This window comes from Hylobates moloch, unplaced genomic scaffold (assembly GCF_009828535.3).
Source record: "Hylobates moloch isolate HMO894 unplaced genomic scaffold, HMol_V3 SCAFFOLD_5, whole genome shotgun sequence".
NCBI lineage: Eukaryota > Metazoa > Chordata > Mammalia > Primates > Hylobatidae > Hylobates > Hylobates moloch.
This window is the reverse complement of record NW_026652280.1, coordinates 15,552,804-15,568,037: the sequence shown is the minus strand read 5'-3', so window position 1 is coordinate 15,568,037 and position 15,234 is coordinate 15,552,804. Positions and strand designations below refer to the sequence as shown.

Genomic DNA, 15,234 nt, shown 5'->3' with positions numbered 1-15,234 from the left:
TTTATCCCTTAATTATACTAGTAGCATTACGTGGCTAATCTTTTGAACTAATTATCATTGCAATACGTTTAATGAGATACATTAAGTATATCGCAATAATTTTTTTTACTTAAAAAGGAAAATATATACATACATGTGTATCTTAAATCCATCCACATATGTCTTAAATCTATCTATCTCTCTGTCTCTTAAATTTGTCCTGTTATCCTCCTTTCCTCAATCCTTTTACAGTGAGTCTGATATTTATTACCTTGTGCTATGGTTTGAATGTGTTGCCCCAAAACCATGCATTGAAAACTTAATGCCCAATGCAACGGTGTTGGGAGCTGGGGGCCTAATGGGAGGTGATTAGGCATGAATGGGTTAATGCCATTATCAGGGGGAGTGGGTTTGTTATTGCAGTAATTATAACAGGGAGAGTTTGGTTCTTTTCTTTGTGTCACTCTCTTTTGTCCCTCTACTGTGAGATAACACAGAAAGAAAATCCTTCCTAGACACTTATTTCCTTGATCTTGAGCTTCTCAGCCTCCAGAACTATGAGCAAATACATTTTGGTTCGTTATAATTTACCCAGTCTGTGATATTTTGTTACCGCAGCACAGGTAGACTGAGCTACCTTGCAATTAGACGGTGATGCTAGTTTCTCATATGGCCTCTCCTTCTTGAATCTTCCCTCTGTTCCAATTATCATTCATACAGTTGAAGCAATTATACTAAAACCTTCTTCATAAGGATCATTTCTAGATGATAGCATTATAAGTGATTTCAATTCCTTTATTATTTTCTATAATTTAAACATTTTCTGCAATGAACATACTTTCTTAAAACAATTACAGTAATTACATTTTTTCCCAAGAAAAAGAACAATAGCAGCTATTTTATAAGATACGCTAAGGGACTATTATTTTTTTCTCTAAAATCTAAATAGGCATTATTAGGCCCCTTCTCGGCCATTCAGTTAGGCATGCTGACCAACATAGACTCTCGCTCAGCCTCTATGAACAAGGAGCTGTTCACTGAGATATAGGATTGCTCAGAGCTGCCCCTAATAATTTATTCATTCATCTCCTTCCCTTCTTAGTATGGGAATTCTGAGACTGGCTCATTCATTCCACAAATGTTTATGAGATGCATCTTAATGATCAAATTAATGCTTGAGATTGAGTGATTGAGTGGTGATCAAAGCATGTCCAGCTGTATTTTCATGTTGCTTACAGACTTTTCATCTTTACATCTCTCAGCCCCAAGTGTAGTGTTAAGCACTCAGGAGATCTCTCCAAATAACTGCTCTTGATTTAGGATTTTTATCAGTCCACTGTATTAAATTGCCAAAAATTATAATATTCATAGAATTACTTAAACCTCATTGTCTCTAATCAGGTAAGGAAAATATTTCAGACATTAGGCACTTTTGATTTCAGGAAAATTTTTTTCCAACTTTTATTTTAGATTCGGAGGTACATGTGCAGGTTTGTTACATGGTCTAGAAAATTTTTTAAATCTTAACTACATATATCCCAGTTACAGATCAATGAAAGAGTAACCTTCCTCCCTGCCCCCTGCCAAGTAACCAATTTTGAAACCAAGTAATATGTTAGGTGTCCAAAATAACATCAGAAATAAACAACAATTTATCCTTAATTTTTGCTCCCTCATCTCAATATTTAGGGTCCCTTGTCACTGCTATATTACAGGTATTATAATATACTTTCCATAGTTCTGCTTTCTTTAATACCTGCTTTCTCAGGTTTTGAACATGTGCTTTGTGGCTTAGCCCTGTGGTAAACATTTTACATGTATCACTTGTTAACTTCTCACAATAATGACATGAGGTAATTTCATTATCCTTATCTTGCAGATGAAACTCTGAGGCTTTCAGAGACGTGAGGTACCGTGCCAAGGCCACACCACTGGTAAATGAAATTGACACTGAAAGCTAAAATCTCAATGGCCAAGTCCTTGCCAATGCCCACGTCTCAGTCCAAATGGTCTCATGTCTCCTTGTAGCTTAATGAATCATCAGCCTGGTTTCATCCTGAAAAACCTGGTTTATATCTGTTCTGTCCAGAGATGTGTGTGCACAGAGAGTGCCTGTTTTCACACAGTATGCCTGGAATCAGCCTCAGGTCATGGTAAGATAACCAAGGAAGTAACCCCTTTATCAAGTCCCTGGAAGCCAGCCCAATGGACCCAATCTCTGTTCGAACTTCTACCTGCTATGTGGGATGGTTGTCATTAGTAACCCATGTTTTCCTATATGTGTTTCTGCATTGCCATTCTCATCCAACGTCCTCAAATAATAGGGCTGAATTTCTCTTGTGGATTACTCTCTTTTCTAAATTTTATTCTCATGTAGAGGGCCCCGAACGTGCTAGGAATGAGGAAGTTTGGGTTTTTGTAACTGAGCTAATTTTGGGAGGAGGGAGGTTGATTTCAGTTTTACGTGCTGAGTTCTCAAGGTAGAACTAGGTTACTCCAGTAAGAAATCTTTTCCTTCTTTTGGGTTTTTTTTTCTGTTTTAAGGTTGCTATCAATGACATCCAATGTCACTGCATGAGACTAATGTAAAGTGTCAGATTAAATCAAATAATGGTGTCTGTCTAATTGTTTTGCAAATGAACAACCCAAGTCACTTACATTCAATGTAGCTTGACTTTCTAAAGATTTAAATAGAAAAGGTGATTCTCTGGAAGAGTGATCTTTGCAAGATTCCTGAGCTACTTGTGCAATGAAGAAAGTGCCTAACTATTCATCAGCTTGGCTTATTTGACCCAAATGAGGTGAATGGAAAAGATATAAATTCTTAGTCTGTGACACCATCACCTGCCACCTGTCACCTGTCACCTCCAGGTCGGAATCTTGAACTGCTCTTAACATAAACTGAAAAGGAAGTTGAACAACCTTTATCTACTGCAAAATGTTATTTTATTTAAAGCTTCACAACTACAGTCTTGGTGGGGGTGTTCAACATGACTGGCAGCTGCCTTTGATTTACCTGGGAGCACTGAAATGAAAATCACAGCCAGCCATCACCTTAAAATTATTGGGGTGGAGTGCTGAGAGAAATTCTCTGAATTTATGATTTATTTGCTCTTTTGGTCACAGATAGTATTTCATATCCCACTCTAGACTTACATACACAGCTGCGTGTATGGGCATGGCCATACCAATTGTTAAAATATTAAAATACTTCTATGCCAGTTGATAAATAATCACTGCATTCAGCCTCCTAAGTGACTCCCTTCTGGTCCAAGGCCTTCCCTCAGGATCCCAGGAGATTCCCACAATCCAGCAAATAAAACAAATAACCCTAACACAGCAAGATTCTTCTGGAACCCTGCACCAATGCTGAGGCTTCTGCCATTCTGTTGTTAAATATTTTAAATATTGCCTCTGAAATGAGGAGTGGAGAACTTGAGTGGGCTGGCTTTTACACAGGATCAAATGTAAAAATACTTTTTTATTGGTTGCTTTGGATCTTTTATAAAACTTCAGTGGAAGATATTGTCTATTATGAGTCCATTGTCTCTTATTACAGAATTCATGCGATACATTTTTAAATTTCTTCAAGGGTGCCTTATTCTGGGAATGTAATTTACTTTCCAAGGAAGACAAAAACTAAAAGGCTCTTGTTTCTTTTAATCAGGTAGAAGGAATACCTTGCAATGTAGTTTTCTTTTTACTTTGTCTTTCTGGAATTCTAGTACTAAAATTAGCACCTAGTTGAACAATAAAATTATGCAAGCTATTTGATGTGTCTGTCTTTCCTCTTAAATGACTGATTTGCTAATTTTAAAATTGTATTCTTTTTAATATGATTTAATGTTAGAAGTTGCATTAAAAAAATTGGGGGTATGGGGATAGGTTTTTAAAAAATCATACCTAAATTGAGCATGTTCTATTCTTGGCTGTGCTAAGTGCCTTGGGTGCCAAGAGCTGCAGGGATGCCCCAATGCTTCATGGTGTTCTACTGAACAACTTCCATACTTTTGCTGTTATTCCTCTGAAGTTAGAACTGAAATTTCTTATTATTAAAATAAAAATAGGTTTGAATAAATATTAAAAATCCATTTAATTGTCCATGTTTCCTATTCAGGAATCTTCTGCTGAGGTTTGCAAACCTTTAAAGTTGACCTGGTTAGATATGAGAAAAGGAAATCTGAAAATATCCATTATCATATTATTCTTATTTTACATTTTGCCTTATGTGATATTTACTTAGTTCATAGACAATTGCGATCTTTCCAGTTGCTTCTTTTTCCTAGCTTCCTTGTAGCCATTTCACAAGAACATGTTTATTTTGTAGAATTGGTAAAGGCAGAAAGAGGTTAAATTCAAAACACTCATTTTGCGAAACAAATTAACTAGAAAAAGAAAAAGGGGCTTGGAAATTAAATGTTGAGAAGACTGCTTGGAGTATATGCCAGTTTTCAATTGTCTGTGCATGTCATTTTCTTTTTTTTAATTATACTTTAAGTTCTAGGGTACATGTGCACAATATGCAGGTTTGTTACATATGTATACATGTGCTATGTTGGTGTGCTGCACCCATTAACTCATCATTTACATTAGGTATATCTCCTACAACACTCTCTTTTACCCTGTATACCATGGATGATAAGCCAAAATAAATACAAAACTTACTTTAATGCATCCTATGTACCTTCAGTAGTTTGTGTATTCCACAAATTTGGAGATACTATGCTTTTATTTTTGTGCTTCTCATTCTTAGTTCAAGGCTTTATACATAATATGTGCTCAGTGATTGTTTACTCAATTTTATGTATTATGTGCTTAGCACATTGGAGGATAATTAGGTCCCTTTTTCTTACAATTTCTGTGTGTTTTAAATCTCTTATTTAAAGTTCTGCCATTCTGCCAATCAAAAGAATAACCATTATCATCCATCTGTTCTACCTTTTCAGTTACCCAATCAATCAATAATATGTTACTTACTGTGTGCCAAACACATTTCCAAAAAAATACATAGCAAAAGAAAACATTTTTTTCCCAATAAATTTTACTTACCTTATGCATTAAAAGATCAATAAGTAAATATTTTTCTACATAATAGACTAATTGAAATAAAAGTTTGGAAAAGGTCTATGGAAACAGAGAGGAGGGATTCATCAGCTCTGTACTAAGAAATTCAGGACAATCTTCACAGAGGGGTTGATATTTGTGCTGTAACTGATGAATTCAGTTGAAAATATTAATATGAGTTTCCTGGTAGACAGAAGTGGAAAGGGCAAAGACATTCCAGATTATTGAACCATCTTATTCAATAATTGCTGGTTTAAGAAAGATTGAGATGTTCATGTTGCATAGGAAGGAGATATGGTAGATAAACTTGGAGAGGTAGGGGAGATGCTATTGTGAAAGATCTTTCATACCATCCTGTGAAATGGAGCTTTAGTCTATAGGTAAAGGACAACTAACAGAGGTGGTTGGCCATGGATTTAAATTTCAACTGTCAACTTGTGTTGATATTCACAGACCAATGAAAAGGAGGAGGCATCTCACTTAGATTTTTCTTTGCAGCTTACCTAACTCATAGACTCCTGTGTTGTGCTATTATGTAGAAGCCCTGCTACAAAAGTGTGAGATCTTACAGGTTAAAAGATAGAAATAATACGTTCATCAATTGATATGTGTTACTAAAAGAGTTTCTTTTTAAACAACTTGAATAATATTCATGTCTAAACGTTGGAACTACATGCTACCATTTATTTTAAAAATGCAGTATTCATTTCTTTATCATTTTAGATTATAATGGAAACCTTGACTTCTATACACTATGCTGCAAATTCCACTTGTACCTAAAAAGTATTCACGCTTGGCTTATGTGACATCTGTTGAGAAATTTAAATTACCCATTGACAGAGATCATTCAGATAGGAAAAGCTAAATCTACGTAGGAAAATTGAAAGGAAGTGAATTGGGCAGCTGCAAGAGAGAAATGATAAATCATCCACTTATGTCAGAGGAAAGTGCCTGCTTCTGTATTGTTGGTATGTCATGTAGTTCAGATTTGAAATACAAAGCCAATAATTTTTTCTTATATATAGCATCTGTCCATGAAGGGCTCAAACAGCATTTATATAACGGTTTCTCACAATATTTCAGTGGAATAAGGGATAGCCTATGATGGTAATTTATAGATGAGGAGATGGCGGTGATTGCTAGCAAAGTACTAGAAATGTTGTAGCATCACTCGTTAGGGATTTGGTGCAACAAGCAGGCAAACCAGAGAACAAGTCTGCTGTAGGTGGTTGAATTGTGGAAGGCAGTGTGCTACGTGAAGATAGCTCTAGAAGTGTCATCAGAAATGGGGATTGGATAATGCCAAGATGGCTCACATTCTTGCACTATTTGAAATAAAGAAACATTGAAGAAGTAAATTATCTTCCCCAAATTGAAAACAGTCTAATTTTTCTAGCCTGATTCTTTGTCCCCTGGGTTCAAGGGTGTTCTTTATTTTTCCATTACTTGATGTAGTTGCAATAGAAAGTATTTTTATTTTGTTTTATAATAAAAGAATAATGCCAATTTTAAGTAAAATGTAAATTTTTAGCTCGATGTAAATAATTGTTGCATTTATTTACATAAAAACTGAAGGAAGCTGGGAAACTGCCTTATAATTTACCTATATTTGGTAGGAATCAACGAAAGGCTTAGGAAAGAAAAATATCATTTTAAGTGATTTCTCCAAAAGACAGACAGGCAGAATTATTCTAGGGCATTTGCATGAACAAAGCAATTAGCGGTAGCTCTATTGTTAAATAGATTAATAGATAATTAATTTTAAACGCTTGAGAATTACTTTATTTTCTCTTGGTTCCTTACGTCTATATGTGTGTGATGATAAAACGGGGTGCCTCATTATATTAATTATTTGCATGTATTCAATAATGATCTGTTTCAGGTGCTCTGCTGAATTCCATACATACATCACCTTGTATAAACCTTAGATAATTTCCACCCCTCCCAGTAACTCATGGATACCATAATTGTATTCACCCTTTATAAGAAAAACAAAACACAAAATACAGAGCTTAGTAAAGTTAACTTTAGACCACATTCCCACTGAGTGGCAGATTCTGAATTAGTATGCAGTGTAGCCTGGCTCCATAGTGTATGAGTTTAGCCACAGCTCCATGATTCTCCTGGGCCCAGCCTGTCCCCTTTGGAGCTGGGAAGAGCAGAGAAGAGAAGGTCTTGGTTCCTTCCAGAGGACAAGGGGTGTTTGCTCTGGGCATAGCAGTGCTAGAAAAATGGCTGAGGTGTCATGCCCAGGAAGCGCTGAGGACTCTCTGGGTGGCTTCTGCCTTAGTCTTTTGAGGGTGACACCATCCCCGCATGACTTCACAGCCAGGATAAAGTCAGGAAAGATGGAGGGCCTGGCTGTGTGGCCAGCTGTGCTGACAAGCAAAGTCGAGAGAATTAGTGATTCCTCCACATGGTTCCAGGGGACATGCACGCATAAGAGCAGCTGGGACTTCAGACACGATATGGCAGAAGCTCAGCCAGAAGAGCCTCCTGTTGTTGCTGTTGCCAATTTTGGGTTGTTTACATCCCTTTGCTCATTACCTGAGAAGCCTCAGAGGGAAGTCTCAGAGCAGTCTCAGAGGATGGCACTGGTTGCATAGGAGATGAGGTGCCAGTGGAGGATTTTAAGCCATCTGCTAACATTTCTGGCTGTGTGCTACACTGGCCACTGTAAGGAACAGAGAAGAGAGGGCATATAGTTTGGGGAGGAATCTGTTGCATTGATTGACTCGAAGTGAATTACAACAAGTATCCAGACCAGAGGTGGATGGAGAAGAGCAGTCAGATTTGAGTGGGAGTTTAGAGTCCTAAATAAATTTTGAGTTTTAAGAGCTGAGAGAAAGGCTCTACCTCCAGACTTACTCCTGTCTAATCCATCTTCCACCCTGAGGCCAGAATGATGTTTTTAAAATGTAAGTCATAAGTGACTCCTCATTAAAGTCACCTACAGAATAAAACCCCAGCTGTGAGGAGGCCACAGATAGGCTCCCAGAAACTAATTCCTTTCTATCTTTCTACTCTGACCTCCAACCACAGACATGGAGTGTCCTAAGTGAGCATCTTGCCTTTTCTACTTTGTTTGTCTTGCACAGGCCTATTTCTAGAGCCAGTGATGTTTTTTTCCTTACATACTCCATGGTAAAAATCCTACTTACTTCTTTAGGAGCAGCGTAAATCACACCTGCCTTGGAAACTCTTCCTGATTTTCCCATTTCATACGACAACAAAAAAGGTCTTTCAACATGTCATTTTCATGGTTTATAACTTAATCTTTCAAAATCCAAATCTATTATTGTTCTTTTCTGGCTGAAAACATTCACTGTTTTCCCTTTTCCTAAAGGTTAAAGTAGAACTTTACCCTAGATGAAACCAGCTTCATATAAAATAGTAAATACTTGAATATCATAATATTTATTATAGTATTTTTTAAAAAGTACACATGCGTAATAAATATTCGTTTGAGAAATATAGTTTTTAAGGTATTAAACATCAGAGGGGCTTCAGACAAAAAGATTTTTAATTTCCTTTGTACCACACTACACTCTTAAATTATGGAAGATTATTTCAATATAAATATATCAAGCATCCTGTGATACTGTAAGAAAAATATCACTCAAAATCACCAAGGTAAATTCGTCACTTTTAGAGCATTCATATATGGAAACCCTGGCAAACAAGAAGAGCAGGAAATTAAGGGAGTTGTCTGCAGCTGGTGAATGTTATTTGGGGAGGGCAAAAAGTTCTTATTAGCAGGAAAACAGCAGGCAAATCACAGTTTCATAATTATGTCCAGTATTTATATAAACAAATTTTCTTGAACTGATCAAGATTTGTTTTTCTTTATTGAGAAAATATGACTTCTCTGCTTCCCTACCTGGAGAAGAAAACGCTTTTGTTTTTTTCTGGAGCAATGGTAGGAAAACTCTCAAGCTTAGCATGAGGTCTGACATGCTCTGCATACCTACCTTTTAGTCAATCTTGTTTATTTCGCCCCAAACTGTTTCTTTGTGAAATGACTCATCGTTATTTATCTAAATTGGTTTTAGATGAGAATGTTTAACCAAAAGATCTGATCTGGATATTATGACAGCTGTTATAAAATATGGGGGTCCAAGTTATGTCATTTTCTTTCTCACAATTTATTTACTTGTCAGATTTATTATTATCATTGTAATATTTTCCCAAAACAAAAGTGTACATATGAAGTTTTCAGGAAAACTTTTGGACTATGAATTAGGGTAAAATTATGAAAATCAGCATCAAGTTATAAATCGTGAGGTCTACGTTCTGATTCTAGCTCTTACAACAGGAATTGAAACAATCAGGCTAAGCTCTCTGGGCCTGTTTCCTTACTTGTCGTGAAGGAGTTAACAGATAATGTCTGCATTCGTTTGCTTGAGCTGCTGTAATAAAGTACCACGAGTTGGGGAGCTCGAACAACCAAAGTTTATTGTCTCATGGTTCTGGAGGCTGGAAGTCTGAAATCAAGGCATCAGCAGTATCGGTTCCTTTTGACCACTGTGGAGAACCGTGTTCCAGGCCTGTCTCTTTGGTTTGTCTGTGGCTGTCTCATCCCTGTGTCTTTTCACAACGTGTTCTCTTTGTGTGTCTGTGTCTTTGTCCAAATTACCCCCTTTTGTAAGGACACCAGTCATATTGGATTAGGGCCCACCCTAATGACCTCATTTTAACATGAACAGCTTTGTGAAAACTCTATCTCTAAAATAAGGTAACATCCTAAGGCTTGGGGCATTAGGATTCCAGCATATGTTTTTGGGAGGCGGGCATAGTTTAACCCATAATGACATCTGACTTCTTTCTTTTCAGCTTGAACATTTTGTTAAGGCTATGTATGTGCCAGTCAGTACCCCCGAGGGTTTTAGCGACAGAAACACAAATGTACATGGTTTTGGCATAAAGGGAGGAATTTGTTGACACAATCCAGGAACAGGGAATGACAGAGATGCAGCTCAGGCCCTTCAGTGTTGGCAAGGTGCTGTCTTCATTTGTTCACTTTGCTTTGTTTCTGCTTTATTTTCTTTCTTATTTTGAGACAGAGTCTCACTCTGTTGCTCGGGCTGGAGTGCAGTGGTAGGATGTCAGCTCACTGCAGCCTCCACCTCCTGGGTTCAAGTGATTCTTCTGCCTCAGCCTCCCAAGTAGTTGGGATTACAGGCTGCCACCACCATGCCTGGCAAGTTTTTGTATTTTTAGTAGAGACAGGTTTCACCACGTTGGTCAGGTTGTTTTGGCACTCCTGACCTCCAGGCCTGCCTCGGCTTCCCAAAGTGCTGGGATTAAAGGCATGAGCCACTGCGCCTGGCCTATTTTCTTTCATTATAGATTGCTTTCCCACATAACAAAAGACTGCTGGCATCTTACAATTCTTCTGAGGGTGGGCATGGGGAGGGAGGGACGTGGAGGACTTCATTCAAGTTTGAATAATCAGCAGGGCTTGCATCTAATGGCCCAGCTCTGGCCAGGTGCTTACCCCAGACTACCCCTTCTGGAGGGGCCTCAGGGAAGAATGTGGCAGTTGTGCCTCCACCCCCTCTTTCCCAGGAGGATGGTGTTTTAGGAGGTGGGCAGTTCCATAGGCTTTAACTGTAGTAATGCTAGTTAAAAATGTGTTTTCGTCCTTACTGATTGTGCGTGTATGATACAGGACTTGTTTAGGTATCTGCCTTCCAAGTACAGATGAGGGTTTTCCACACTGGAAAAATCTTGGCTTATTGTATTAGTCTGTTCTCATGCTGCCATGAAGAAAACTTGAAACTGGGTAGTTTATAAAGGAAAGAGGTTTAATGGACTCACAGTTCCATATGGCTGGGGAGGCCTCAGGAAACTTATAATCATGGCAGAAGGTACCTCTTCACAGGGCGGCAGAAGAGAGAATGAGAGTGGAGTGAAGGGAGAAGCCCCTTATAAGACCATCAGATCTCATGGGAACTCACTCACTATCGTGAGAACAGCATGGGGCAAACCACCCCCATAATTCAATTATCTCCACCTGGTCCCACCCTTGACACCTGCAGATTATTACAATTCAAGGTGAGATTTGGGTGGGGACACAGAGCCAAATCCTGTCAGCTGCGAAGGCTGAAATGAGTGGAAATTAAGTAATAGTCTATGGAACACAGAGTAGATGGTGGGGCTGTCAGAAGAGACAATACGAAGAAGGAAATTACAAGGTGGGAGCTTAGGAGCCTGGTTTGCGTGTGGCGCAAGTCCTCAGATTCTAGGCCTTGTTGTGCCTCAGGAAGGGAAGTAACACAGCCCGAGAGGTGGTCCAGGACACAGGTGTAGGGCACGCTGGACTGAAGGACATGCTGGCTTGATCAAAGCTTATGTGAGACATGAGGATGAAGGATAGTGGTGCTGTTTGGTGCTCACTTGATTTGCCATTGCACTGGGTTGCATAGCATCCACCTGCACCCCTCCCCAAATCCATGTTTACGTGGAACCTGTAATGTGACTTATTTGGAGATAGGGTCATTATAGACGTAATCAAGTTAAAATGCAATCCTATTGGATTCTCATGAGTCTTAATTAGTGACTGGTGTCTTTCTAAGGGAGAGGAGAGGGCAATCTGGACACACACACAAAAAGAGCCCCATGTGATGCTGAGGAGGAAACTGGAGTGAGGCAGCCACAGTCCAGGTGACAGCAAGCACTGCTGGCAACCACCAGAAGCTAGAAGGGGCAAAGAAGGATCTTTTGCTAGAGCCTTTGGATGGAGCATGGCCCTGCCAGCACCTTCGTTTTTGACTTCTAGCCTCCAGAACTGTGAGAGAACACATTTCTGTTATTTTAAGCCACCCAGTTTGTGGCACTTTGTTAGGACAACCCTGAGAAATTGCAACAGATGTGGCACTGCAATTATGAGCTATAGTCTTTCTGTGTGTCTACTATTATTTGAATTTGATTCACCAAAGAATAATATTTTCTTTAAAATGTTTTAAATTATGAGCACATATGTGGACAGAGATACCATATGTCAGAGGCTCACAACTTGTTTCAAAAGTAAAGAGTTGCACCACTTTTAAACAACTCAAATCCATAATTAAAATTCCGAAGTTGGGATTGGTGAGGAGGGATTCTCCTTTGCAAAGCTGTCTTTGGAGTCCTGCTATGTCACACTCAGAGAATTCCTAGTTTATACCTATGAGTTGTCAGAAATCCTAAACTTTCATTGTTAAGATCAGTTATGCATTGTTTAGAGAGGGACACCTATATGAATTTACCAAAAAGGAATTTATCTGAGAGTTAAACACAAGCCATTAAATAACATACACACACATACACACACACACACACACACACACACACACACACACACACACAATGTAAATCACTAGTTTTCCTTCTATCAACCACCCCCACCCTTTTTAGGAACTAAACTCCTTAAAGTTTTCTTTGTTTTAGAGTATTGCCTGATTTGGATGAGAAATATTAATTTCCTCAACTGAAATTCTTCATATTGCCTCTCCAAATGTCAGTGCTATTGGGCTTTCCCTGGGAAAACAAAACAAGATTGCTGTCAGAGAAGCAGTTTGCAGATCAGCAGATCAAGTGGATAACAGAATCCAGGATGCTATTATTAGCTATGGAGAAGGCAGTCAGTTTGCAGATTACATAAGTGGGGGAAATGGTTGCATTCTGGGAATGAGGAAAGAAATGGAAAATTGGTCAGTAAGAAAGATCCGGGCTGCTTTCTCATTACCTCTTTTCTTCACCACCAAAAAGGAAAAAAAAAAAAAGTCCAGAATTGTGCTGTAATCTTTCTGTCTGCCTACTATTATTTGAATTTGATTCGCCAAAGAATAATATTGTCTTTGTTTAAAATGTTTTAAAGTTGATGATAAATCCTGAGTTCAGGTCAGTGGACACAAGTGAGAAGTAAAAAGTCAAGCACCTTATTTTGGAAATGTTATTTACATCACACTCTGGTTTTGCTGTGTTACAGCTTGTAGAATAGTTGACAGCCCTTTCTCAAGTTTCTGTGTATTTCTTCACAGTCCATAACAATCTGACTGTTGGTTTGCAATTTCTTTTCTAATGAGATTGTTTTGGCATGTGAAAATGCAGAGCAGCTTTAGTGCTACTCCGGGTTGTTTTCCTTCACTGTTTTTCTCATTTTGGGGGGCCTATTTTTTATTCAGCAGCGGGTTTGGTGCTTCTTTGGTTATTTTCTAACCCTTGGCCATGGCATACTTAGTACTTAATTTCTGGCAGAATCTTTTCTGTTGCTTGTCAGCTTCTATTTTACTATCTGTGTTTTCTTAGTATATAAAGCTCAACCACCACTTACTGTTTTTTGAAGATAATGTTGGTTGCGCGCCTGGAACGACTTGAATAAACTTGCAATAAATGACCCTATCCAAATGAATCAGAGAGTATGTGCGGGGCACAGCCGATAACCAGTGCGTGGAGACAGTATCAGTAAAAACTGTCAGCTCCCCAGTAAAAACACCCAGAACTGCCACAGGCAACTCCTCATAATAGAACTTTTGCAGGGAACAGTTTCTTTCCAATGACACTGCTTTTACCAGCCTCCAAACATTCTTCCTCTGTGTGCACTCCACCTCCAATCAAAAACTGAAATTCCAAATCAAGTCTGAAATACTTTTTAGCAAACAGCTCAATTCTTAATCTCCTGAAAATCAAGGCACCAGATCTTTAGTGAAAATACATTCACAGCAGCAGCTTCTAAACAAGGTTATCTTTACTTTCTTTCCTCAAAGCACACTGCTGTGCCTATTCACATAATTAAGGACAAAGTGATGCTAGGTGAGGATACATTCAAATGAAGTCATGCCTGTAATCTGTAGGAAATGGGTCCTAGGTATAGCCTGATAAAATCCCTAGGAGAGCCACTTTGGTGCTCCTGGTTTGTGGTTAGATACAGCAGAGCAATCCTGGCAGTTTACTCTTTTTAGATGCAGCATTTTAGTAGTGCACTTGTTTAATTGAACAAATCAGTCCAGCATTGTCTGAGGTGTGCATCATATCTTTGGGTCAGGCAAGTTTAAGAGTCTTCCCCTGGAAAAAAAACAATGTACATGTATGTGTATTTTAATCTTGAAAAATCACTATCAAATAAATATTAAAAGGTAAACGAAGACAAAAATCAATAAAGCAAGCAATAGGTAAGGCACAGGCATCCAGTGTAGATCTGCTGTTTATAACCAGTCCCTTCTCTATCAGGATGGATGGGTGCAGGATGGCAGGAAGCGGCCGCAGGTCTAGAAGTTATCCTTTTAACTTCCTAGAAACAACTTCCAAGAATCTTGAGGCAATCCTTTTGAACATGTTATAGCATGTGGATCCTTTCTTTCCAACCTTCCAATAGCATCCCGTCTTCCTCAGAATATAGCTAAAGGCCTTACGATGACGCTCACATCATGACCCAAAGCCTCCATCCTCCCTCTTGCCCTCTTTCATGCTGTTCCAATGACACTGACCTTGTTTTTCTTTAAACACACAAAGACTGCTTCCACCTCGGAGCCCTTGGAACTGCTATTCCCTCGACTCAGGATGTGTGGCCCACAGACAGGCACACTGCCCCTTTTCCCAATTCCCACTTTCTGTGACTCTGCTCATGTATCAGAGAGGCCTTCTCTGACTATCCAATCAGAATTACCTTGCGTTCCTCCTCCTCTTTACTCTCTGCTTTGATTTTCTTTCTCTTTCTTTCTTTCTTTCTTTCTTTCTTTCTTTCTTTCTTTCTTTCTTTCTTTCTTTCTTTCTTTCTTTCTTTCTTTCTTTCTTTCTTTCTTTCTTTCTTTCTTTCTTTCTTTCTTTCTTTCTTTTGACAGAGTCTCACTCTGTCACCCAGGCTGGAGTACAGTAGTGTGATGTCAGCTCACTGCAACCTCTGCCTCCCTGGTTCAAGTGATCGTCCTGCCTCAGCCTCCCAAGTAGCTGGGATTACAGGCACCTGCCACCATGCCTGGCTCATTTTTGTGTTTTTAGTTGAGACAGGGTTTCACCATGTTGGCCAGGCTGGTCTCGAATACCTGACCTCAGGTGATCCACCAGACTTGGCCTCCCAAAGTGCTGGGATTACAGGTGTGAACCACCACACCCAGCCTGATTTTCTTTAGAGTACTTTTCCCTACATGGTAGAGACCGTCTAAGTAGTTTCCTCTCTATCTCCCCAACTAAAATGAACGCTCCTTGAGG

The 15,234-nt window shown here is 38.9% G+C and overlaps 1 long non-coding RNA gene across 1 annotated transcript in view; it reads left to right on the top strand.

Annotated features, from left to right (window-relative positions):
- The window catches only part of LOC116468055 (uncharacterized), a 315,466-nt gene that overhangs the window by 21,403 nt on the left and 278,829 nt on the right, over positions 1–15,234 (top strand). Inside the window, exon 2 of the long non-coding RNA XR_004247976.2 lies at positions 1,859–1,913. This is a non-coding gene — a long non-coding RNA (uncharacterized LOC116468055). The remainder of the gene's footprint in view (positions 1–1,858; positions 1,914–15,234) is intronic.